The sequence below is a fragment of the Silurus aristotelis genome (assembly GCF_946808225.1).
Source record: "Silurus aristotelis genome assembly, chromosome: 28".
Taxonomy (NCBI): domain Eukaryota; kingdom Metazoa; phylum Chordata; class Actinopteri; order Siluriformes; family Siluridae; genus Silurus; species Silurus aristotelis.
The window spans coordinates 16,548,332-16,574,305 of NC_139601.1; the positions used below are offsets into that span (position 1 = coordinate 16,548,332).

A 25,974-nucleotide genomic window follows, 5' to 3' on the forward strand; every position below is an offset into this window, starting at 1 on the left:
ACAAGTGTGTGTGTGTGTGTGTGTGTGTGTGTGTGTGTGTGTGTGTGTGTGTGTGTGTGTGTGTATGTGTGTGTTATTGCATTAAGGCTGAACGTTATTGTGAACACCTGAGCATGAGATTGGTTTGTGATTTTCGAACATACCATTTCACATTCAACAGTCACATTTACTGTTCTAGTAACCTCCAATCATCTAAGATGTTCCACTAGATTTTGTGGAGTTTGTACTCAATTAGCTTTAGACAGCAGATCTTCATGGAGCTGGCTTTGTGCACATCGTCATGGATTGGGTCTCCTAGGTTACGTAATTGTGTGTTTGACATTGTGTAAAGAGGTTTGGGAAGAAACACTTATGGCTGGAAAAGTCAGGTGTCCCAATACTTTTATACTTATCGCATCTACGTTACAGCACAATTTCAATCCAGCGATGTTAGGAAGCTGGGGTCAGACCACAGGGTCAGCTGATACAGCCCTCCTGGATCACAGAGGGTTAAGGGTCTGCTCAAGGGCCTGAAGAGTGGCAGCTTTGGCAGACCTTCCGATTAGTAACCCAGAGCCTTAATCACTGAGCTACCCCCCAAAGATCTCCAATTAAGTCTCAAACTGAGGTCTTAACCTACAAATGAATACCCAACATCATGACAGACACTCGAGTTGAACCAGAAGCAGCAGAGGAACATCACATCATCATTCTGCTATAATCAGAGTTGATTTAAGAAGCTTATGTAGTTCCTGCCAGCTGCGAGAAGCCAAAAACCAAGCGCAGGCTTGGTTCTGCAGTGTGTACCCAGGCCTTAGGCTTGAGGGAGACCTTTGACTGGATGAGCTGAAAAGGCAATGAAGGACCATCCAGACCTGGTGGTGGGTGAAGACTTGTCTAATCTCAGTTTAGTAACCCTTGCTGGTATTCTAAAAGTCTGAAGTGTTTAGACGTTTAGTTTCAAGCATCATGACCTTGTATTAAAGATAAATTTGTGTATCTGTAGCACACCTCCAAGTCAGGGATTGTTGCTAAGGAAGACTTACTAGTTTACAATACTAAGAAGTTAATTCAAATAAATCAGATTTTGTTGAGTCCTGAAAACGATCATAAGTAGAAATTTTGTCAGGTAAATAAATGATGGCAGATGAAGGCACATTTCATTTTTCATGCAAAACATGAACAAAACAAAGAAAGAATTCGGATGGAACATTGACAAGAAAACCAAACCTTGAGCTACTTGAGCAAAACAATGGCAAACATGGAAGGACAAAAGCAATATAATGAGTATTCAGAGCTCAGCAGGTTGGGGTCAGAAAGTTCACACTTTTGTTTTCAATAATTTCAAAAAAGTTTCTCATCCTTTCTCATTGACTTTTTCAAACAACAAACGGATTAGCGTGGACTTGGCAGTAGTGGTCACTGTTCTTGTGCAAGGTCTATACTTGTAAGTTGCTCTTGATAAAGGGTTCAGCAAAACACCATCAATGTATGATCATGTGTTTAAATAGGAACACATTAAGTGAAACAGGAAGCAGGTGCAGGTAATAAGTGTAGCATGTGACTTCAAACAGAGGTGAAGTGGCTGATGGGAAACAGAGTCTGAAATCATAATCCTGTTTCGGGGAACATTTTAAAGACATTAAATGAACATTTACTCCAACATACACTTTAGTAAAAAAAAAATCTCTTCATCTTTTTTTTTATTTTAGCCTGCTGTTGTTAGCAAAAAACTGTGTACATAATTCGACCGAATGTTTTCAAAATGCTCCCAATCAACACATTGGCTCCTCCTGGGGCCACAGGAAAGTCCAGCTCCCCATACTGCCCTGATTTCCTCCCTTTATGCCTCTGTGTATTTTAATCCATGGGGAGAAAATAATGAGGACATTATTAGCCATTAGCGCTATGCTAATTAGCATGGGAATAGTGGTCTGGCTTGGGTTTTTACTGACCACTGGGATTAAATCATGACTTGTGCTTGGTATTTAGGCTTATAAACAGGGCATAGTGACCGGTCAGTGCACTTGAAGGCTTTATGGTGAGTGTTGGGTTTAGAAATAATGTGTTTTTAGATTCGATTGTTGTCCTTTATTGTGTATATCTTCTTTGTTGTTTATTTTGCAGGGAGAGAAACAACGCAGCAAATGGAATTCGAAATGAATTCGAGCCAAGTGTTGGGGTTGGACGCCGTTCCTCTGTGCTACGAATTTTTTAACGGTTCTTGCCCCAAATTGGTGTACCCTCTCCTCCTCAGGGGGGCACTCTACGCCTTTTTCGGCGTAGTGGTGATTTTGACAGTATTCGGAAACTTTTTTGTCATCCTGAGCATCGTTCATTTTAAACAGCTCCACATGCCGACGAACTACCTTGTCCTGTCTCTGGCTGTAACCGATTTCTTGTTAGGAGGATTCGTGATGCCTCCGAGCATGATCCGATCGGTGGAAAGCTGCTGGTATTTGGGGACTCTATTCTGTAAAATTCACAGCAGTGTCGATATCACATTGTGCACGGCGTCCATTTTAAACCTGTGCTTCATATCTGTCGACCGATACTACGCTGTGTGCCATCCATTGTTGTATCAGACCATTATCACACCTTTTGTTACTCTGGTTATGATTTGCATTTGCTGGAGCGTTTCCTTCACGGTCGGATTCGGAATAATATTTCTTGGTCTGAACATCCTGGGAATTGAAGATTTGTATTCAGAAAACGTCGCCTGTGAAGGTGGTTGCGTTTTATTCCAAAGTGCCGCCTCGAGCACCGCGTCGTCTCTGCTCTCCTTTTATTTCCCAGGTATCATCATGCTTAGCATTTATACAAAAATATTCCGTGTCGCACAAAAACAATCCAAATCCATTCAGGACTCCAAAAATAAAGCGCAATCAACGATAAGCAAAGAGGAGAAAAAGGCAACCAAAACTCTGGCTGTGATTATGGGGGTCTTTCTCTCACTCTGGACACCGTTTTTTATGTGCAATGTCATCGATCCTTTTATCGGTTACTTGATTCCTCCTGTATTGTTCGATATGTTGGTTTGGATCGGATATTTGAATTCTACCTGTAACCCTATTGTGTATGCTTTTTTCTACAAGTGGTTCAGGAAAGCACTGAGGACTGTTTTATCTGGGAAAATATTCCACTCGGGTTCTTCCAGAATGAATCTTTTTTCACACTGACTAAAAAAAAAAGAATAATGATGTGATAATTTTAAATTCATCATTCTTCATTTCGAATTTGTCTAAAAAAAAAAGGAGACGCAGATTTCCTCATGTACCACTTTTTTTTATGTATTTTTTTACACTGTATTTTAATGCATAGGTAAATGTACAGTAAGTCATCCGCACATGTGCATGGAAAAAAAAAGATGATTGTGTGAAGCAGAATTATACCTACTGCATCTGCACCCCCCCATCCCCCTACACCCCGTCCCCCAAATGTGTAAAAGTCCAAACATTTACATGATTCATCTCCTCATTTTTTATTGCTAGTTATATAATATTAAATGCAAAACTCGAAATCTAGCTCTGAATTTGTTCATATAAAAAACTGTACAAATAAAATCTTAGACCCAAATATCCGTCTGCCATTTGAAGCTGATCTACTGAACATGATTTAATTTCAGACATAAAACTCTGAATATAGCTTTTTTTTATATACTTGTTACTAGTGTAATTTCTGAAAAACTATAATAATGCAAGTTTTAAAGTTGTGTTTGTGCTGTATCCTCCAGGTTCTTTACTGAGCATCACATCCTCAGGGACAAACCTCATCAAAGCCATGTTTATAAATGCAGAAATGTTACACCTTCCCTGACTTCTGCTCCTTAAAACTCAATTAAACAAACTTAATTTTAATATAAAATAATGCCAAAAAAATAAATGTCATTTTTCATCTATTTATGCCATCGTATTGTGTGAAAGATTTTTTTCTTTTCCATTAGCTCTCTATTTAATTCTATTTAAATGTCTATGCGGCACATGACATGATTGATTTCGAAAAAATCGCTAAAAACATTTAGTTTATCACGAATATGTGTCTACACCAAGATTTTTAACCTTCATTTGTAAAAGAAATAATTGGATGGAGAAGAATGAGCAATGAGCCGCAGTCCAGACGGAATTGTGTGGCCAATTGACCTCCCTAGAGTACCATCAATGGCTCTGGTATGTTGTTTGAATTTAATCTTTTGGTATTAATGAGCTCAATGTTCTGAACATTGGGACAGTTTCAATTCTTTTAGCAATTTTAAATCTATATTTTTCCAAAATGAATTTTTAATCATCACTTATAATTTGAGGTGTTTCACAAAAACATTGCATCAATTGTTACCTACATACACCTCTATTATCACAGGTTCATAGGTAATTCGACAAGGTAATATAGTTATAAAAGATGAGAAATATTTTCAATGATTAGATGCATATTCTTTAGCCTAAACGAATGCTGGAACTTATGGAAGTCCTCAAATGTTCCTTATCCTGGGATGATTAAAAAATGCCTTTAGATTTTTCTTCATTAAGTAAAATTGCAGATTGGTTTGGTTAAACTCAATTGATTAATATGTGTGTTCAAGAAAATTCCATTTTATTTTATTGCATTGTTTTAATGCAATGTTTTTTTTTTTTTACAGCATTGAACTGAATCTAACTAGAAAATACTGCTGTATGCATTTCAGAATTTATTCTCAGTCACATCATCAATAAACACCAGTGATCCATCCACTGGAAGCCAAACATGCCAATGCCTTAACACTGCCTCCATGTTTGGCAAATGATAGAGTACACTTTGGATCATGAGTTCTTCCTTTCCTTCGCCAAATGCTTTGCTTTTTACAGTGACGTTTTCTAGCAGTCTTGTTGTGCATCATGAGATAAACCCTTGTTATTTCCATTTATGTAAACATTTAGATTTGCTTTACTGTGACAAGGACTTGGACAACAGTATACCTACTTCCTGTTCAAAAAAATCTTCAGTTTTCTTCCATGGTCTTTCAGGTCTTTTCATGTTTCATTCCTTCTCTGAAATTAGTGATGAAAGGAGATTAAACAGTTTGCGACTGGGATGTGATTAGATCCTAGTTTCCATGTTTGTTTTCTGCTCTAGACCCATGTCTGATTTATTATAACAGACATTCTTGTGATAAAACTGCTGGCTGAATTAAACCATGAAACCTGGGTTTCTGCAATAGTGTTATGCATCCCTGCATCACTGCATCCCCTTGTGCATTGAAACCTGCATATGTTTACAATGATCACTAAGCTGAAGATCAGCTCTAATAAGGTGTGTCTTCAAAAGCAAAAGCCATAGTCTAAAGCACAAGTTAAACTATTTTGATTAAACGAAATTAACCTCATTTGAATATACATTCGGGTTGGTTGTTTATTTTCCCCACCATGCTCCACCAGGAATTTATTCTACAGACAGCTAATGGCCAAACTAAGGCTATAAAATAGATGTTTCTCTTATGTGTGAACTTCAGCTGCATGGAACACAAGAAGGTATGTTGGGATAATGTGAACAGAAATGTTTAGAAGTTCTGATTTGTGCTATAGGGATTTTCGCCCACCATACCAGTTGATCTCATTCATTTTTTATATATGAATATGGATTAAACTTTATTATGTGTTAGTTATAGTCTGTACTTTATATCCTCAGATCCAGAAGGTATTCTGCACGCTGTAGATGGACAATATCGTCGATTTGGAGATTGTGGATGAACCTTCATTTTGTTTCAGTTCCATCAATACGTCATGTGTGAAGATCGATTATCGACTGGAAGTCCGGATTTTGCTCTACATCCTCTTTAGCACTTCTTCTCTAATCACTGTGATCGGAAACCTGCTTGTGATTATAACCGTTATACATTTCAGACAATTGCAAACACCAACTAATTACTTGGTTCTCTCTCTGGCTGTTGCTGATCTGCTTGTAGGAGGAATTGTGATGCCTCCTAGCATGATACGCTCTGTGGAAACCTGCTGGTATTTAGGAAGCACCTTCTGTAAAATCCACAGCAGTTTGGATGTCACTGTGTGCACTGCGTCCATTTTTAACCTGTGTATCATTTCTTTAGATCGTTATTACGCTGTATGTCATCCGCTTCTGTATCACAGTAAAATGACTCCTGATACTGTTCGATTCATGATCGTCGTGTGTTGGAGCGTTTCTGCAGCAATCGGGTTCGGCATGATATTTCTGGAGCTCAATATTCTTGGAAATGAAACGTTTTATTACAATAACTTTGTGTGTGAAGGCACCTGCATGGTATTCCAAGCCAGAGTCGGAGCCGTTGTGTTTTCCATGCTTTGTTTTTACATCCCCGCGGTGGTCCTGCTTTGTTTGTACGTGAAAATCCTCCACACTGCACAAAGACAAGCTCGTGCAATTCAATCCACGAACGCACAGATGACGAAAGCCGAGGAAAAAAACAGGATGAGCAAATCGGAGAGAAAAGCTACGAAAACATTAGCCATAATTATGGGAGTTTTTCTGACCTCCTGGGTGCCATTTTTTATCTGCAACTGCTTAGATCCATTTACTGGATATTCAATTCCTTCACTTGTGTTTGACGTCTTTCTTTGGGTCGGATATTTCAATTCCACGTGTAATCCGATAGTGTATGCGTTCTTCTACAGCTGGTTCAGACACGCTTTTAGAGTCATTCTGTCTGGGGGAGTATTTCAGCCGAATTCCTCACACACACGATTGTTTTGAATGTTTTATTCAAATGTGAACATTGGGTGAATTGGTTGGGTGAATTTATTGGGTGAAATAAAAGTTTTTTTTTAAAAAGCGATGTATTGCTTGTAAACCTGAGTCATAAAGATGATGTTGGAAGTCCTCGTCTAATTCCAGAATTACTACACTTATGCCAAAGGGGCTTTAAATTTGCATTTCTTGCAATGTTTATACTGATCACTGCTCAGGTATATAAAACAAGACTGAGGCGCAAATAACATGAACTGATGCAGTCCAAATCTTAAGGGATAATGAGCGGGTTTACAGCAGCGGTTACGACTCATTAGGATTCATATTTTTTCCTTCACAACTTGATAATATGGCTTTTGAGGCCACAGATCATGTGTAGGTGGATGGACTTGTCCTGCTGATAACTAAGGCCATGTCCACACTACTATGTTTTCATTTCATTGGTGTTCTGTCCACACTGAGATGATGTTTTTAGTCAGCAAATATGTAGGGTTTTTTTTTTTTTAAAAGGCTCTCCAACATGGATACATTTGAAAATAGCGTTTCCTTGCCACAGTTCTGACTGTGAAAACTGAGGATTTCGAAAATGATGTATTTTTTTGTCACATGTTACTCATGCACAGGACAGGGACATGGTTGTTTTCAAGACCTTTCAGTGTGGATCTTTCACATTGTTTTAAAATGTATCCGGATTAGTATAGCCGTAGTCTCGTTGAAAGACTTCCAGAAGGACTATGCTCTTAAAGCGGCAAGAATTTATTTTCAGTCCATCAAAATTGTAAATAAACAGATGTGGGCATCTTTGCAGACACTTAACTGGTGAGATTGTGCTTTGTATCAATCTAAAAATATATCCACATTCTGGTACTAATAAATCTAAATAAATCAATGAAACTGGGAGATGCAGGAGAAGCCCCAGTAATGTTAGTACTGGCTCAAGTGCTTATTCAAGAGTTGGTCCTTCATCCTTGATCTGAATGCATCCACTGAAAGTTCAATCACCTACAATAATCACATGGTCATTGGAAGTTCAATCACCCCATGAGCTCTTCATGTCATGTAGACACGACTCAGACAGATAGAAGTGCGGTTAGGCTGAATATATGAATTTAAGGGAAACAAATCCGAAATGTAACTAAAAGGCAAAAACAAATGGTCAGTTGATTGCGAGCAGCATAAACACAGTAAAATATCAGGATCGAAGAAGGAAACGCAAAACAGAGAGAAAATAAACAGAGTATTAAGCATTGAATAACAAAGTTTACTCTGGGAGTTCTCCTGCCTCTGGGTCTCAGACACTGTTGATGATTGTAGATGCATGTAGATTACAACATAAACTCAGATCTAGGATGCTGTAAGGGGGCTGACTGCAGGACGCAAACAGAAATATTTTTGGCCTTTAATTGTTTAATGAATGAAGACAGGGTTCACAGTCAATAGTCTGAGCCACTACAATAATAAAAACCAAACTGGCAAAGTCAGAGTCTGAGAAAGGCAGAAACTTAAGCTCGGTGAAAAGAGAGCATAAGGCAGGCAGAGTCTGAAAAATGTAGGTTATAAATTCAGATATGCCAATCAGAGCAAGCAGGGCAGAACCAAACACAATCCAAAATGCAGTCCTGAAAACAGTTAGAAAAGTACGATAAAGATCATAGAGAAAGCAAATCCATGAGAACAATTCCACAACTGTCCAGAGAGCAATGCAAGACATAACGAAGACCAGTATCCAGAGTGAGGCAGGGGTTTCAAAAGTAGAGTTAGAAAATAAGCATCCCTGGGCCGCAAACCCAACAGAGCATGAGCCACACAGGAATCAGGCCAAGTTTCCCGAGGAACACAGGGGTAACTGAGCAGATCATTCAGCAGCGGGAAAAGTTGCTAGTGGCACCTTAAATATCCTGCAGCATGGGAGGAAGGCGATGACCTGGAAGAGTGAGCACCAAGAGGACCGCAGAACCGGAAGATCGTGAGAGTATCCTTCCCATTCTTTGAGATATGTCCCAGTTTATCCCTTCTGTTTCTGTTTATAAAGCTCATAATGCTTGCATAATGCAAGTTGGCCATCAATATACCTGAAATGGAGGCCAGGTGGAATTTTACTTTACATATTCATTCAACTTTGTATGGACGATGGTAAAAAGGGTTGCGTTTTTTGCCTTTTTGTGGCTGTCTGAGATTAAAGGTGGAGAACTCCTGTTTAGGAGTTGGCTTGTGGGTGATTTTTACATTTTAGGTATGTTATGAATGTTTGGTGAGACAAGAACAAGACTGAAACTTCCAGTTGCTGAAGTGCTGCTTTGGCAATTTGGGGACATTTTAAACAGCAGAGCTCTGCGGGTTACTTTCCTCCTTGCTGGTACATTTGCACCCCAACTCCATAGGCTCTGAGCACTCATTTAGAAAACAATGACGCATTTTTAGTCACTGCCACAACAAAGACCCGGAAAGTGAACAAACAGAAATAACACAGGTTGAACCCACAGTAGGGGGCGTAAGCTTTTTCAGACTTTCCAGTTCAGATAAGCAACTTTTGGGAAATGATTCAAAACGAAAGTGTAGCTGGGGAGCATTTTTAGACAAAAATGCAGATTTCGAATTTATCCGGATTGGTAGCCTCATTGTGCTGGAATGTGTATTAGTTTTAAGTGTGGATTGTGGTGACCATGTTTGTAGACCATGCTGGCTGTTGGGAGCTGTAGTTTGCTGATGATCTGGGTTTTTTTTTACGTTTTCCCTAAACAAATATATCCTTCGAACTGTAGGTCAACCTGAAGTCAAAGTCAAGGTTTATTTTTACTGTATACATTTTTGAATCATACTGTGGGGATGATTATCTTATTAATGTTCTTGTTGCAGATATTTATGTGTTTGTTTATTTATTTAATACTTTACCATATTTTCCTTGTCTCTCTTGTGTGTTTTTATGTGTGTGTGTGTGTGTGTGTGTGTGTGTGTGTGTGTGTGTGTGTGTGTTAGATTTATCAATGGAAGTGAGTTTTTTTTCTTCCTCAGGGGCACCAGGGACTAATTTGAAAGACTGTTATTGGCTGAGATAATTTATAAAAATAGATGGTCTTTCCTTTTTCTCAACTTTCCTCCACATGGTACAGAAAAAGGTATGATGGATTATTATTAATACTGTTATATGCATTTCATTCTAAAACCTATTACTTCGGTCACAATCGTTTGATTACATGATATTATTTTACTTAGTTTTTAATGCTAATAATGTTTACATTTAAATACATTTCCTCCAGATCCGTAAAGTTCTTGTGAGTGCTGTAGATGGACACTGTCACCGATTCTGATATTGTTGAGCCTCCACTTTGTTTCAGTTCCATCAATACGTCATGTGTGAAGATCGATTATCCACTGGAAGTCCGGGTTTTGCTCTACATCCTCTTTAGCACTTCTTCTCTAATCACTGTGTTCGGAAACCTGCTTGTGATTATAACCGTTATACATTTCAAACAATTGTGCACATCAACTAATGACCTGGTTCTCTCTCTGGCTGTTGCTGATCTGCTTGTAGGAGGAATTGTGATGCCTCCCAGCATGATACGCTCTGTGGAAACCTGCTGGTATTTAGGAAACACCTTCTGTAAAATACACAGCAGTTTGGATGTCACTGTGTGCACTGCGTCCATTTTAAACCTGTGTATCATTTCTTTAGATCGTTATTACGCTGTATGTCATCCGCTTCTGTATCACAGTAAAATGACTCCAACTGCTATTAGATTCATGATCATCATGTGTTGGAGCATTTCTGCAGCCACTGGGTTTGGTTTGATATTTCTGGAACTCAATATTCTTGGGAACGAAAAGTTTTATTACAATACCTTCGTTTGCGATGGTGCATGCACAATTTTCCAAACTAAAGTAGCAGCCATTCTGCTTCCGATGCTCTCCTTTTACCTCCCTTCAGTAATCATGATTGTGTGTATGTGAAAATCTTTCAGATTGCACAGAGACAAGCTTGTGCAATTCAATCCACAAACACACAGATGAAGACAGCAGAGGAAAAAGCTAGGATGAGTAAATCGGAACGGAAGGCAACAAAAACTTTAGCTATAATCATGGGAGTTTTTCTGTCATCATGGATCCCGTATTTTACCTGCACCTGCATCGATCAATTAACGGAATATTTTGTCCCTGCGGTTTTGTATGATGTGTTTATCTGGGTGGCGTATTTCAATTCAACATTCAATCCGATAATCTATGCTTTTTTCTACAGCTGGTTTAGACATGCTTTTAGAGTTATTTTGTCTGGTGAAATATTCCTGGCTGATTCTTCACACACTAAATTATTTTAGTTGTTTTTGAGGTAAACCAACATTTTCACAGATAAAAAATATTATTAAATCTGGAAATATTTGCTGTCCAATGTACAAATATGCTAAAGATGTTCAAGGTTTCATTAAACCTGTCCACCAGTAATAAACACAATATATGAAGGCTTTATATATGTATAAATGTGTGATTGTCTGTCTGTTTATTTGTATATTTATGTATCTATTATATATAATGTATGCACACACCCACACATATACAGTATAAATGTATTAAATTGAAAAACATAGTAATAAAACAGGATGTAATACATAAGCGACACAACTTGTTTATATATTTCATCATTTCTTTAGCTGCAGAAAGTACAGCTGGTTTTCTGCACTTATTATTCTGTATACACATTTTCCACTTTATAATTGAGCTGAACAAGTGATGAATAGGGTTCCTGCTTCTTGTGGCACCAGGTTTTAAAGTCATGTTATGATTCAGTGATGAGCCACTGTTTTTACTTTTTATTTGTATTTAACACAGATCAAGATTTGTTCTTTCTGTGATTTCCTATTTCTAAGTTTGGTAGTGCATAAAGGACTGTGAATATTCTGGTAATAACACAGCCCCTGGTGTGACAGTTGCCCATACCGGTTCCCCAAACACAAAAACTTTCGTTCTGGAGGAACTCAAGGCAGTGCTCAACATAGTTGTAATTGAAGAGTCCAACAATGATCGGAGCAGCCCAGTGGTTTTGCTGCCCAAGTCTGATGGATCAGTTGATCAACTAGGGACTGTATGGTTTTAACATGCAATGTTTCACAAAAACACTGCCTTTTCCATGCTGTTCGGGTTAAACGAATGTAATACACTTCCATTTGGTTTGTTCAGAGCCCCAGTTATATTTCAACATCTCATAGGAACATTTTCAGAAAAGAGAAAAGTCTGCAGAAGCCAAATCTGGTAAATAGAGTGGGTGCGGAAATAATATCATGTGGATTGTTTTTTGTTTCTTTTTTTTTTCGGGGGTTGAGCTTGTTGAAGGTCCTCCAGCTCTCTCGTCGTGCCACTCAAAACACCTCGATCGACTCGTCGCAGGGTCACCGCATGTTACACATACATCACATCAAACATCTCTGCAGCAGATTTGCCCAGTTTCATCCATAATTTCAGGTTTGCTCTTTGTTTTAAATGGCTGTCCCTGATGAAATTGCAGACGTGGTAATGCACGTGGGTCAGAACAACACCAGTTACACCTTTAGTCTTGCTCAAAACTGGCCCAGAAATCTATATATCTAATTGATTAATTTAACAAAATTAAGTAGCGATTGCAAACACCACTCCAGAATCCAGTTTTGCATATACCTCCCAAAGCTGTTTACCAGATACCATACAAAGAAACTTTACCATATATGGACTCCGAAAGGAGGACCAATAACTTGACAAGCTTATTTCTAGCTCTCATACAAGATCCATTCTGGATTTTTCCAGTCAAGTTCAAGCTTGGGTGTTGGAGTGTGATTTCTAGTTAAACCTTTGCCTGTTAGTTCTTTTATGACTATTTTTATACTTTTTTAATAAATAAAATAAACCATTTATACTTCATTGTTAAATGATTCTCCAGGAGGTAGTCAGTTCACTTCCCCTCCCCATGCTCCACAAGGGAGTCATTAGATAGACTGCTATTGGCTTATAGAGACTATAAATGTAAACATTCTTCTCTTTGCTTTACTTTCCTTTAGGTGATACAGATCAAACTATGGATTCTGTAATATTAGAAATCTAATACACAGATCATTTATTTATCTTATAGATACAATTTTAATTATTTGATGTTTGTCTTTGATGTGAATCTCCTCCAGATCTGCAAGTTCTTGTGAGGGCTGCAAATGGACAGTATCATCAGCCTGGATATTGTAGAGGAGCCTTCATTTTGTTTCAGTTCCATCAATACGTCATGCGTGAAGATCGATTATCCTCTGAAAGTCCGGGTTTTGCTCTACATCCTCTTTAGCACTTCTTCTCTAATCACTGTGATCGGAAACCTGCTTGTGATTATAACCGTTATACATTTCAGACAATTGCAAACATCAACTAATTACTTGGTTCTCTCTCTGGCTGTTGCTGATCTGCTTGTAGGAGGAATTGTGATGCCTCCTAGCATGATACGCTCTGTGGAAACCTGCTGGTATTTAGGAAGCACCTTCTGTAAAATCCACAGCAGTTTGGATGTCACTGTGTGCACTGCGTCCATTTTTAACCTGTGTATTATTTCTTTAGATCGTTATTACGCTGTATGTCATCCGCTTCTGTATCACAGTAAAATGACTCCTGATACTGTTCGATTCATGATCGTCGTGTGTTGGAGCGTTTCTGCAGCAATCGGGTTCGGCATGATATTTCTGGAGCTCAATATTCTTGGAAATGAAGATTTTTATTACAATAACTTTGTGTGTGAAGGCACCTGCATTGTATTTCTAACACAAGTAGGAACAATGGCATTTTCTATGCTTTGTTTTTACATCCCCGCAGTAGTCCTGATTTGCGTGTACGTGAAAATCCTCCACACTGCACAAAGACAAGCTCGTGCAATTCAATCCATGAACACACAGATGAAGAAAGCCGAGGAAAAAAACAGGATGAGCAAATCAGAGAGAAAGGCTACAAAAACTTTAGCCATAATTATGGGAGTTTTTTTGACCTCCTGGGTGCCATTTTTTATCTGCAACTGCTTAGATCCATTTACTGGATATTCAATTCCTCCGGTTTTGTATGATGTGTTTATCTGGGTGGCGTATGCCAATTCAACATGTAATCCGATAGTCTATGCTTTTTTCTACAGCTGGTTCAGACACGCTTTTAGAGTCATTTTGTCTGGTGAAATATTTCTGCCTGATTCTTCACACATCAAATTGTTTTAATTGTTGGTTCCAAATTAAAATTTGTAAACATTTCTGCATGTGAAAAATAACTGTTTTTTTATTGTAGGCAAATTGGTAATATTTGCTGTATACATTCAATCAATTCTATTTTTTCTCTGCATATGCTGGGGTGCTTGGGGCTCTATTTGCATCTATATTCTATATCAGAATCAGAATCATCTTTATTGCTCAAGTATGTTTGTGCATACAAGAAATCCGTTTCTGATATAAGAGGTGCTATTAAAATGTTCAGAAAATCACTCTGTTTACAAGAAAGAACTTTATTCATCTACGTTTCCACACAATCACCTTAAAAATAGTCCCCTTGCACAGTAATACAGCTTCTAGCATTCTTTTGGAACGTGTCCTGGAAGTCTTCTTCTCAATGCGTCTCCCCACAATGGTGTCATAGCAGCGACCTTTGACCTTCACCCTCAGGAAGAGGGTGAAGTCCACAGGAGCCAAATTTGGCTAGTAGGTTGGGTGCAGAAGTGCAGATGAATTGGTAACACACATGGGTCACAACAACACCAGATACACCATTAGTGTCGAAACTTTTTGATACCACCTGATGGAGCAAACCAACAATATACGCACTGCACAACATGCATCACTAACATGGAAGACGCTACACATTGGCCCATGACGGGAAGTGCTAAATATATTACAATAATTTTCCAGTTTGTTAATGTAGCATACTGCACGAGCATGAGAGTGCAAGACATGGGCTAAGACAAACATGAGCACATATCACAACGAAACAGTACTAAAGGACCATGCATACAAGACAGTACACACTAGCCATGACAAAAATTGGTCACTTATATTGTAGAGACTCTGCAGTTCGTTACAAAAAAATATTGTACATAAATATTCAGCCTGTGTGTGAGCGTAGAACTTTTAACAGCATGAATTATCACAAAGTGAATTTGCAGAAATAAATGAATGGATGAATGAATGAATAAATAAATAAATAAATAAATAAATAAATAATGGGCTTCAGAGCTTTGTGGTACTTAATGCCATGTAATGCACATTCAGATAAATGCAAAATGCAGGTCAAAATGGACAAATCCTAAACAGTAATCAAAATCGTCTTTAGGAAACCAGGATTTATTTTATTATTTTAAAATTTTTATTTCATTGTTCATTGTACCGGCTGTATATGGATATAATTACAATAAAGCCACTTTACTAAACTTCTAAGGACTGAATTCACATCTCTTAATAAATAAAATTTGTAACTTTAAAGTCATGCAGCAAAGCAGTGGATACCAATGGAAACCTGGCAATGCTGGAAACTGTACTCATCATCTTCCGATCAGAAATGTCTTTACTGAGCTATCACTTCCCAGTAACTTGCCCAAAAATCTTGCAGGTTGTGAATCCGGATAGAATTTATTAAGGTAACAAAATTAAGTAAGTTTGCAAACATCACTCCAGGCTTTGGAAGCAGGCCTTTCAGCGGTTTCTTCCCCCTGTGACAAGAGGACATTTTGCGCATATTCTGCACACGTTCAGCACATATCTCCACACATTAGGTGCATATTCTGCGCACATTTGGCATGTGTCTTGGTGGGTCCTGCGCACTGTAGAGCGAGGCTATATGATTCAGTTTGAGTCTCATTATCCCGTTTTAAGGGGGTTTGTTCCACCCTAGTGGGAACAGAGCAGGCTCTTGTCATGAAACAGGATGTAAGCACTCTTCTGAGGAAGGAGGCCATCAAGGTGATCCCTTAATCAGAGAGCCCGGGTTCTGAACCGCTCACTTATGAGGCTCGGGTTCAAAATGCTGACCCCCAAGCAGGTCGTGTCTCAGATTAGATCAAAGAGAAGGTTTGTCACAGTAGATCTAAAGGATGCATACTTTCATGGATCCATCCTCCCCTCTCACAGGAAGTTCCTGAGGTTCGCTTTCGGGGCCGAAGCTTACCAATATCAGGTTCTTCTCATTCAACCCCTATCCTGCCCTCATTGCGTCCATCCTTACGGCCATCAGAAAGGTCAGAAAAGGGCAGTTAGTTACTGTCAAGCAGTTCCAGAGACTGCTCTGATTAATGGCAGCAGCATCCAGTGTGATTCCACTTGGCCTCCTGCACATGAGACCCCTTTAGTGGTGTCTCAGGACCCATGGGGCAACCCCCTCTCTACGATTAAGGTCATGCGCCGATGCCTACGTGCCTTAGATGTTTGGAGAGATCCTGGGTTCCTGTCTCAGGGCTCCGTGCTGGGAGTTCCCCGCGTCACGCTTATGACGGATGCATTCCTCAGGGGGTGAGGAAGCTCAGGTGGACCCGTTGGTGTCTCAAGAGATGTCATACTCCTCCAGCCTTGGCTCAGCCATGGCAGAGGCTTCGCCTGTATGCCTTCCCCCCATAGCGCTGCTTCCGGGAGTGCTGGAGAGAGTTCGCTGGGATAGAGTTCGTCTTCTCCTGGTGGCCCCAAGGTGGCAAGGCAAACCATGGTTTACAGACCTGGTAGGCATCCTCGAGCACCCTTCCTGGGAGATTCCCATGGCGGGGCAATCTCTGGGCAGACACCCTCTATTGACGTGTTTTTTCTTTATTGCACCTGGAGGCTCCTCTGGTGTGGCCCTGGCTGTTGGTTGGAGGCTCTGTCTGAGCCCCCTTTTATCCTTTGGCTGAGGCATTGTGGAGGCACCTCACAGTTAAGACTGTTCTTATTGGCCATTTGTTTTCTGAAGGCCCTCTGCAGGCTGGTTCAGCCCATTGACCTTTGTCCAGTATTATAACCTTGAACTCCGTGCCACTTCTAGCTGTGCAAATACACACTGGTCAGGGACTGGTCAACTTGGCGTGATGAGACGCTGCGTTTCTATGCCACACTGCCATGTGCTGCCATTCATTCCATGCGTGTTTTATAGCTTCCTGGTCATGACATCACCCCGCCTGTGATGCCATGCGTCCAAATTGACTGATTACACAAATTATTTCAGAACGTGGACAATGCGGTCGCGTTCCCAAAGCGTTGCGACGCAGCGCCTCTTTCCCTCAGGTAACTAAGTTTATAAACGTAACCTAGAAAGGTTCTTTTATGACTATGGAAATTCTGGTGGATTATGGATAAAGTCATGGCCTGTACGATTATCTGTATCATCACAAGGTGCTTGTTTGCTTTTGCTTTTTTAATAAAATAAACCATTTATACTTCATTGTTGAATTATTCTTCAGAAGGTAGTCAGTTCATTTCCCCTCCCCATGCTCCACCAGGGAGTCACTAGATAGACTACTATTGGCTTATAGAGACTATAAATTTAAACATTCTTCTCTTTGCTTCACTTTCCTCTAGTTAATACAGATACAGATACAAAAGTATAGATTCTGAGTTCTTATATACAGAATATTAGTTAAGATCATTTATTTCTCTCATATTATAGATACAATTTTAATCATTCGATTCGATTTTATGTGAATCTCCTCCAGATCTGCAAGTTCTTGTGAGGGCTGCAGATGGACAATATCAACAGTTTGGATATTGTGGTGGAGCCTTCATTTTGTTTCAGTTCCATCAATACGTCATGTGTGAAGATCGATTATCCTCTGAAAGTCCGTGTTTTGCTTTACATCCTCTTTAGCACTTCTTCTCTAATCACTGTGATCGGAAACCTGCTTGTGATTATAACTGTTATACATTTCAGACAATTGCAAACATCAACTAATTACTTGGTTCTCTCTCTGGCTGTTGCTGATCTGCTTGTAGGAGGAATTGTGATGCCTCCTAGCATGATACGCTCTGTGGAAACCTGCTGGTATTTAGGAAGCACCTTTTGTAAAATCCACAGCAGTTTGGATGTCACTGTGTGCACTGCGTCCATTTTTAACCTGTGTATTATTTCTTTAGATCGTTATTACGCTGTATGTCATCCGCTTCTGTATCACAGTAAAATGACTCCTGATACTGTTCGATTCATGATTGTCGTGTGTTGGAGCGTTTCCGCAGCAATCGGGTTTGGCATGATATTTCTAGAGCTCAATATTCTTGGAACTGAAGAGTTTGATTACAATAATTTATTTTGTGAGGGTGCATGCACAGTTTATCAGAGTAAAGCTACAGCCATAATATTTCCTACACTTTGTTTTTACATCCCCGCAGTAATCATGCTTTGTGTGTATTTGAAAATCTTCCGCACAGCACAAAGACAAGCTCATGCAATTCAATCCACAAACGCACAGATGAAGACAGCAGAGGAAAAACCCAGGATCAGCAAAGTAGAAAGGAAGGCCACGAAAACTTTAGCCATAATCATGGGAGTATTTCTGACCTCCTGGATACCATATTTCACTTCTAATTGCATAGATCCATTTACAGGATATTCAGTTCCTCCGGTTTTGTTTGATGTGTTTATCTGGGCAGCGTATTTTAATTCCACATGTAATCCCATAGTCTATGCTTTTTTCTACAGCTGGTTCAGACACGCTTTTAGAATCATTCTGTCTGGTAAAATATTCCTGACTAATTCTTCACACATCAAATTGTTTTAATTGCTTGGTTTAATTTTAATTTGCATGGCCCCGAGTGTATTATTTTTTACAGGTGAAATAAAACTGTTAAAAACCAAACTGCTCTTTATCAATCTGAGACCAACAGTAAATATTAGTGGTTACCTTCATACCTAATTTTCATTTTTACCTATATAACATTATATAGGACAACAGAGTTCTAATCAGTTAATGTAATTTATTTATTGCACATTAAAGATATAAATGTTAATTATATTATGCATGCTAGATATGCTTTTTTTTTTTTTTAATTGAACAAAAGACTTGTAGAAATATTAGGGAAAAAAAATTTGTTTAGTAATTTTATGTGCATTGATCCAAACTGTCTTGTGAACGAGCATAAATGAGGTTTAATAAGTTTCGCTTAAAGGCCCTATTGAAACAGATTGTCATTTACATGCTAACTCAATCATACAATTCAATCATTCAGAGCCTGCTGAGCCTCCACTCCACAGAATAAGAGCTGAATAATGACACATTTTATCATTTTACTGATATTGTTCCTGTGAAATTCAATCACAAAAATGTGCTGAACGCTTGAAGACAGAATCACTTTGTATTAGTTTGTTACTGTGCAGCTGTGCAGCTGGGGCACACACTCTTAAAGCTCATTACACTAACCCAGACTCTACTACACCCTACCTCTGTGTCCAAGTAAATATTCAATAGATGCTTCACTACCCGTGCAGCCTGTGGATGATAGTGTGACATGAGACACTATCATAAAGCTTGCGCCCAAACCCTGCAGGTTAACTGCGGACTCACAATTTGTCATTGATCCCAAACTACCAGAATCTATAGTTACATAACTGTCATCTGAAGTTGAGGCTGAAAGTGGGTTTTGTAGTGGGAGCAGGGGTAGGGTTTTTGAGAAACAAGTCAATAACCACCAGATCACAATTTGTTGCTTAAGATCCTGCTAGGTTGATGCTGAAAACAAGAAAGATGTGAAACCAGCACCATTCAAGAAGGGGGCAGTGGAAGAAGCTTAACAACAGGAAAAATTTTCCCACAGTAACTTGTTTCCAAAGCAGGTGGTAGATGCATTTCATATGGCTGTCCTATGGCAGTGTATGCCCATGTGATGAGCTTGGATTGCTGCGTCCCCATAAGCAACTGCACAATATCAATGCAAAAATCCAGGCGCTGCATCCATATTGTGTCATGGATGTCTTAGATATTTTCACTCCAGACCACCAGAGGGCACTTTTTGTCATTTCTATCTGTCACCATCCCCTCCAGTCCTCCAGAGAGCACTCTCATACACAATTAAAAACATTTTCCCTTTTGTTGCCACCTTCTGCTCTCAAAGATCTTCACAATGACAGAATGCCTCAATCAAGACAGGAGGCAGCGGAATTGTATCTGGAAGAGTTTGGCTATCTCCTTATGCAGAGCTGAAACAATCACAGATTTGGGCAAGTATATCTGACAGCTGCAGGAGAGGTCCCAGGTCCTAATCCAGGATGTTGTGACCACCCTTTTCCATGCCATATTAAGCATGACACTATCTTTCTATCCAGCTTTTTTCCATCCACTCCCCTCTTTGCTAAAGCCATCTTGAGCAGTCTCCTCTGTTTGCTAAGGCCACCCTGCCCAGCCAACCCTGCTCAGACTCCCCTATTCACCAAGGCCACCCTGCTCAGCCTCTTCTCTTTGCTAAGACAACTCTGCCCAGTCTCCCCTCTTTGCTGAGGCCACCCTGCCCTGCCTGCCTATACTCCCCCCTTAGATAAGGCCACTCTGCCCAGCCTTGCCTCTTTGCTGAGATGACTCTGCCCAGCCTCCTCTCTTTGCTGAGTCGACTTGGCCCAGCCTCCTCTCTTTGCTGAGATGACTCTGCCCAGCCTCCCCTCTTTTCTGAGGTCACTCTGCTCAGCCTCCCCTCTTTGCTCAGGTAACTAATCCCTGTCTTCCCTCTTTGCTGAGATGAATTGGCCCAGCCTCCCCTCTTTGCTGAGACGACTCAGCCCAGCCTCCCCTCTTTGCTCAGGTAACTCATCCCCGTCTTCCCTCTTTGCTGAGATGACCATGCATAACTGGGAAGGTGAATTTGCTTCAGGGCAGGTTGTGTTTCAGGCCAGAGTCACAGGTTGTGTGTCTCTACAAGTTACAAAACTCGACCAAATATACCACCTCGTATATGTTCTGGAACTTTGCGTTGATGGAGGTTATATTTGGAAAACATGGTAGTTTCCAGAAATTGGTCTCAGGCTCAGATCGGACATGAAGAAGGAACTTGAAACCATGCAAATAATCCACAAGGCTTCAGATCAAATAAAAAAATCATAAAACAAGAACAAACACCGTGACACAGAAAAACATTTATGCAGACATCTACATAAGTGAGTAAGCAACAAACGTGTAATAAATTACAGTGAATGGATTCATAAGGATGAAATTATATATATTCATTACATAATCATGAAAAATAGGAAAACAAGCTAATCATTCAAATAATTCTGACACATTCTACATTCTATGCTTTTTTTTTTCAAGAGTTACAAAGGCATTTCTATAAACCAGCCTAATTCATAATCCATATAATGTTGCATTTAAATGCAATATTGTTGTTTTAATGGAATGCAACTGAACCAAACAATACTCTTCCTTATAATAGGCTGCTCGTTATCCCCGCTATCAGGTTACAACAGGGATTATTAGATTGACTGCAATTGGCTAAGAAGCACTATAAATGCAGTTCTTCTTCTATTTGGTTGATGTGGTACAGTGCGAGGTATGAGGAGTCATTTGCTCTATTGCACTTTTTATGCTAGTCAAAGTCATTGGATTATTGTGTAATACTGATAATATTCTTTATTGTGTTATTTTAGCAGTTTTAATGGCATTTGACCGTATTAATACTCATTTGCTTCAGATCTGGAAGGCATATTGAGTTCTACAGATGGACAATATAATTGACTTGGATATTGTAGAGGAGCCTTCACTTTGTTTCAGTTCCATCAATACGTCATGCGTGAAGATCGATTATCCTCTGAAAGTCCGGGTTTTGCTCTACATCCTCTTTAGCACTTCTTCTCTAATCACTGTGATCGGAAACCTGCTTGTGATTATAACCGTTATACATTTCAGACAATTGCAAACATCAACTAATTACTTGGTTCTCTCTCTGGCTGTTGCTGATCTGCTTGTAGGAGGAATTGTGATGCCTCCTAGCATGATACGCTCTGTGGAAACCTGCTGGTATTTAGGAAACACCTTCTGTAAAATACACAGCAGTTTGGATGTCACTGTGTGCACTGCGTCCATTTTTAACCTGTGTATTATTTCTTTAGATCGTTATTACGCTGTATGTCATCCGCTTCTGTATCACAGTAAAATGACTCCAACTGCTATTAGATTCATGATTGTCGTGTGTTGGAGCATTTCTGCAGCAATCGGGTTCGGCATGATATTTCTGGAGCTCAATATTCTTGGAAATGAAGATTTTTATTACAATACCTTCCTTTGTGAGGGCGCATGCACAGTTTTTCAAGCTAAAGCTGCAGCCATAGTGTTTCCTATGCTTAGTTTTTACATCCCGGCAGTAATCATGCTTTGTGTGTATGTGAAAATCTTTCGCGCTGCAAGAAGACAAGCTCGTGCAATTCAATGCACAAATGCACAGATGAAGACAGACGAGGAAAAAGCCGGTATGAGCAAATCGGAACGGAAGGCCACAAAAACATTAACTATAATTGTGGGGGTTTTTCTGACCTCCTGGGTGCCATTTTTTATCTGCAACTGCTTAGATCCATTTACTGGATATTCAGTTCCTTCAGTTGTGTTTGACGTCTTTCTTTGGGTCGGATATTTCAATTCAACGTGTAATCCGATAGTGTATGCGTTCTTCTACAGCTGGTTCAGACACGCTTTTAGAGTCATTCTGTCTGGGGGAGTATTTCAGCCGAATTCCTCACACACACGATTGTTTTGAATGTGATTGTTTTGTTCCCAACTGAAAGTGTAATAATTTGTGCAAAAATACAATTGTAAAAGGCCACAACGTCCATGTGAAATGTCATGATTTAGTTATTGGTGTGTTTTACGTTGTCGTATGCCAGAAACAGACTATGATTATATTTTTATTATCAGTGTGAATAATTATTGTATAATTACATCAAATTTTACAGTTTAAATAAAATTGCAGATATATTTATGAAGAAAACTGATTTAAAACATAATCAACCATAAGAAATCACAAGTATTGATTAAAGTGACTGTAACATGAGGTAAAACATTGCTTGAATGTAAAAAAAAAAAAAAAAAAAAAAAAGTTTCATAAAAGGGAATTTGATAAATAATAAATGTCCATGCTGATATTGATTTAGTTTATAAAAACAACCCCCTTGAATGGTGGTGCAGAATGACCCTGCACTTTTAGTAGTAAAATTTGTATGAATAAATATTTAATGACGTGGGCAAGATAAGAATGTAGTCAACACGTGTTACAGATAAAAATCAGGAAAGAGTTTAAATGAATAAATTCAGCAACCCATTATACTGTAGATGAACTTTCTCAAAAGCACTGAGTAAAATGGACACATTTCTATATTTTTTAGCACAAACTAAGATTCTCTAGAAAATGTTTGATCCACATTCATATTACGAAGAAAACCCTCATATAGACCTGGCCCTAGGTTTATGCTTCGTCTTTAAAGCTTGGGAAAGCTGGCAATATCGGATACAAAGCCAATGCAAGACTAATATTTACCTACACATATTCATCCACCTGTCACACAGAAATTTAATCATCACTGCTTTGAAGTGTTGTGTTTCCACCTTTTGCTCGCATGCTGCTTTATTTTAATTCTGCCTGTTCATTGCCAGTGGTGGATGAAGTCCACAAACCATGTTCAAGTAAATCCATGTGGTGTCCCTTTAAACTTTCACTTGAGTAAAAGTACAAAAGTATTTGCCTTCAAATGCACTTAAGTATCCAAAGTACTATCATTTATTATAACTACAATGTTCCTATTATCGTTTTTAATCACAAGACTCTTCACTTAATCACCTCAAACACTGTTCGATTTCTATTACAATGATCATGAGCACAAAACCTTATTTATAACTACTTAAAAAATCATATAAATGAGGTCACGTGTGTGGTGGTGAGTTTGAGTCTGGAGTTTCTTCATCATTTGTTCCTCTCTAAATGTTCTGCTTGCTGTTGAACTGATGCTGATTTGTATGATGCTGATCAGTAGATACACCATAGCCAATCAAAACAAGTTAAGGAGTGCGATGTTTGCATTTAAAATGCAATGAAGTTACAGTAAAAGTCTCCCCAAATGGAAATAAACAGTACAGTAAAGTACAGATACACAAAAAAGCTACTTGTGTACAATAAGGAATTACATTTACTTTTCCCTGAACTGCAGCTACAAGTCACCTTCTTTTCCTATGTCCAGATTCTCCAGAAATATAATAGATTTGATTTTAGATATTCTTTACACTTTAAATGTTTACATGAATATTTAATTCCTGTCTTGTGTGAATATTCAGTCACCACATTGCTGACTGAGATGTGAAAAAGCAGAAACAGTGTCTCATGGAAAAACTGTAACCCCAGTACAATATACAAATACCATCTACTGCCTGCTTGTGAGCACTGAAGGATATCTTTATCTTCCCTGACAATCTCGACTACAGTGCTTTGGGGATCATAATCAAACCCTAAAGGTGACTAGATACCTGATACACTTAGCTAATTCTGCTGATGATTTTATCCATGCATCTTACAAAAAACACGCCCCCTAGAGGTGACCTTCTTTAACCTATTTTGTCAATGAAAATTAACCCCTAATGAGGCGCTGTACTTTTCTCTTTCCAAGCAAATACCATTTACCAATTAGCCCCTGACCCCATAACTACTGCTGCAACTCTAAATGGTCCAGAGTGACATGGACATCCTTAAACCCTCACTTTATATCTGGTGATTTCCCTTGTTTGGAACACACTCCATCAAACTCATCAGCTAACCACTATTCATTAACAGGTATGTGTAAGAGGATAAAAAATGTCCTGGACTTGGCCTGGGAACAAGGATGTAAGGATGTCAAAGCTAGACTAGTTTAAGTGCTGCTGATTTGCCTAAAATGAATTTGTGATGACTGTTATAACGTGCTTACAAAAAAGACGTATTTCAATGTACCAGAATGCATTTACTTTTAATAATATGAAGCATCTTAAATTCCACATGCATGTGGTTGATTTTAGCAGATTTCACCCTAAAGTTAGGTCTGCAGGAACAGTTTGCTCAGCAGGACCTTCACTGTTTTTCTGAACCAGCTATAAAAAAACACATATATTAAAGGATTAAACATCACATTTAAGTATGCAAACCACATAAAAGAGTCATACATAACGCTGTTGATTGAATGGCCTATTAGTGGGTCGAAAAGATTGCACATAAAAAATGGTGTCCAGCAAAAAAGGAAGGTCCCAACAACTACAGCGAGGGTTTTGGTAGCTTTAAGATCTTTAACTGCCAATGGTGCAGAAGGTTTTGGGCCTTTATTGTAGCTATGAATCACTTTAGCGTGCCTTTGCGCCACAAAAAATATCCTGCTGTAGACAGTGATTATGATACATACAGGGATCAAGAAGAAAATTATAAAATATTCCACCCCAATTTCTCTGACATGTGAGGAATCACATCCTCCCACACAGGATTCATTTAAATCACTCTGAATCTTGACCTGTGGGTTTGATATGACGATGACAAATCCAAACACTAACGCCAGACTCCAGCTGGAACTGATCATGGCCATGCCAGTTTTGTTGGTCATCAGGTTTCGATAGTGCAGAGGATGAAAAATGGCCAAGTAACGATCAACAGAGATGAAGGTAAGATGCCACACGGTGGTGTTGCATAAGACAATATCAACTGTAGTGTGAATTTCACATAACATCTGTCCAAAGTACCAGCAGGTTTCGATAGAGCGCACCATGCTGTTCGGCAACACCAATCCTCCGATCAGAACCCCAGCGATGGACAGCGACAGAATCATGTGATTGGTAGATGTTGCAAGAGAATTCTGGGAAAGCAAGATGACAAAGATGACTAACAGGTTTCCGCTCACAGTGAGGACGATGATGGTGGTGAAGAGGAAGTAAAAAGAAATGTGTAGGACGAGCGGGTACACGGTCCGAGGACACGAGTTGTTTAGAGACTCGTAACACAGAGCAGCAGACAGGGTTGAGTTCATCTTTTGAACACCTAAAAAGACAAAGTATGAAATTGTTTAAGATTCATGTACTTGTAAAAAGGAAATCTTGTTTATTTACTGTGTAAACTGACATCCCACAGATCATTTATTAGTAAGACTATTATTCACACATTCCCTTTCAGATCATAAGTGCTACAGTCTCAATGGCAAGTCTTAATTTAAAATATTAAGGTTAATTTAATCTTGTTATTTGTACTGTATTGTATAATCAGGAAAGTGGTAGCTTAGGGGTTAAGATGTTGGTCTTCTGATCAGGTCATTACGGATCATTCGTGTACAACTGCGCCACATTTCAAGATCAACAAACACCTAGACTGCAGAATTCCAGAGTGG

General features: G+C 39.1%; 7 pseudogenes across 7 annotated transcripts; 6 read left to right on the top strand and 1 right to left on the bottom strand.

Annotated features, from left to right (window-relative positions):
- Nucleotides 1-1,575: 1,575 nt before the first annotated feature.
- On the top strand, nucleotides 1,576-3,364 carry LOC310722150 (trace amine-associated receptor 1 pseudogene; annotated as a pseudogene). The gene is made up of 2 exons (XR_014538306.1): nucleotides 1,576-2,020; nucleotides 2,107-3,364. The product of XR_014538306.1 is annotated as a trace amine-associated receptor 1 pseudogene (transcript).
- Nucleotides 3,365-5,664: 2,300 nt separating this feature from the next.
- On the top strand, nucleotides 5,665-6,696 carry LOC310722285 (trace amine-associated receptor 1 pseudogene; annotated as a pseudogene). Its single transcript has 2 exons — nucleotides 5,665-5,983; nucleotides 6,056-6,696. The product of its transcript is annotated as a trace amine-associated receptor 1 pseudogene (transcript).
- Nucleotides 6,697-9,759: 3,063 nt separating this feature from the next.
- LOC310722286 (trace amine-associated receptor 1 pseudogene) lies at nucleotides 9,760-11,003 on the top strand (annotated as a pseudogene). Its single transcript has 2 exons — nucleotides 9,760-9,806; nucleotides 10,026-11,003. The product of its transcript is annotated as a trace amine-associated receptor 1 pseudogene (transcript).
- Nucleotides 11,004-12,807: 1,804 nt separating this feature from the next.
- On the top strand, nucleotides 12,808-16,534 carry LOC310722287 (trace amine-associated receptor 1 pseudogene; annotated as a pseudogene). Its single transcript has 3 exons — nucleotides 12,808-13,176; nucleotides 13,249-13,845; nucleotides 16,161-16,534. The product of its transcript is annotated as a trace amine-associated receptor 1 pseudogene (transcript).
- An 825-nt stretch (nucleotides 16,535-17,359) lies between these two features.
- On the top strand, nucleotides 17,360-18,391 carry LOC310722288 (trace amine-associated receptor 1 pseudogene; annotated as a pseudogene). Its single transcript has 2 exons — nucleotides 17,360-17,678; nucleotides 17,751-18,391. The product of its transcript is annotated as a trace amine-associated receptor 1 pseudogene (transcript).
- A 2,923-nt stretch (nucleotides 18,392-21,314) lies between these two features.
- On the top strand, nucleotides 21,315-22,346 carry LOC310722290 (trace amine-associated receptor 1 pseudogene; annotated as a pseudogene). Its single transcript has 2 exons — nucleotides 21,315-21,633; nucleotides 21,706-22,346. The product of its transcript is annotated as a trace amine-associated receptor 1 pseudogene (transcript).
- Nucleotides 22,347-24,645: 2,299 nt separating this feature from the next.
- On the bottom strand, nucleotides 24,646-25,620 carry LOC310722291 (trace amine-associated receptor 1 pseudogene; annotated as a pseudogene). Its single transcript has one exon. The product of its transcript is annotated as a trace amine-associated receptor 1 pseudogene (transcript).
- Nucleotides 25,621-25,974: the final 354 nt, after the last annotated feature.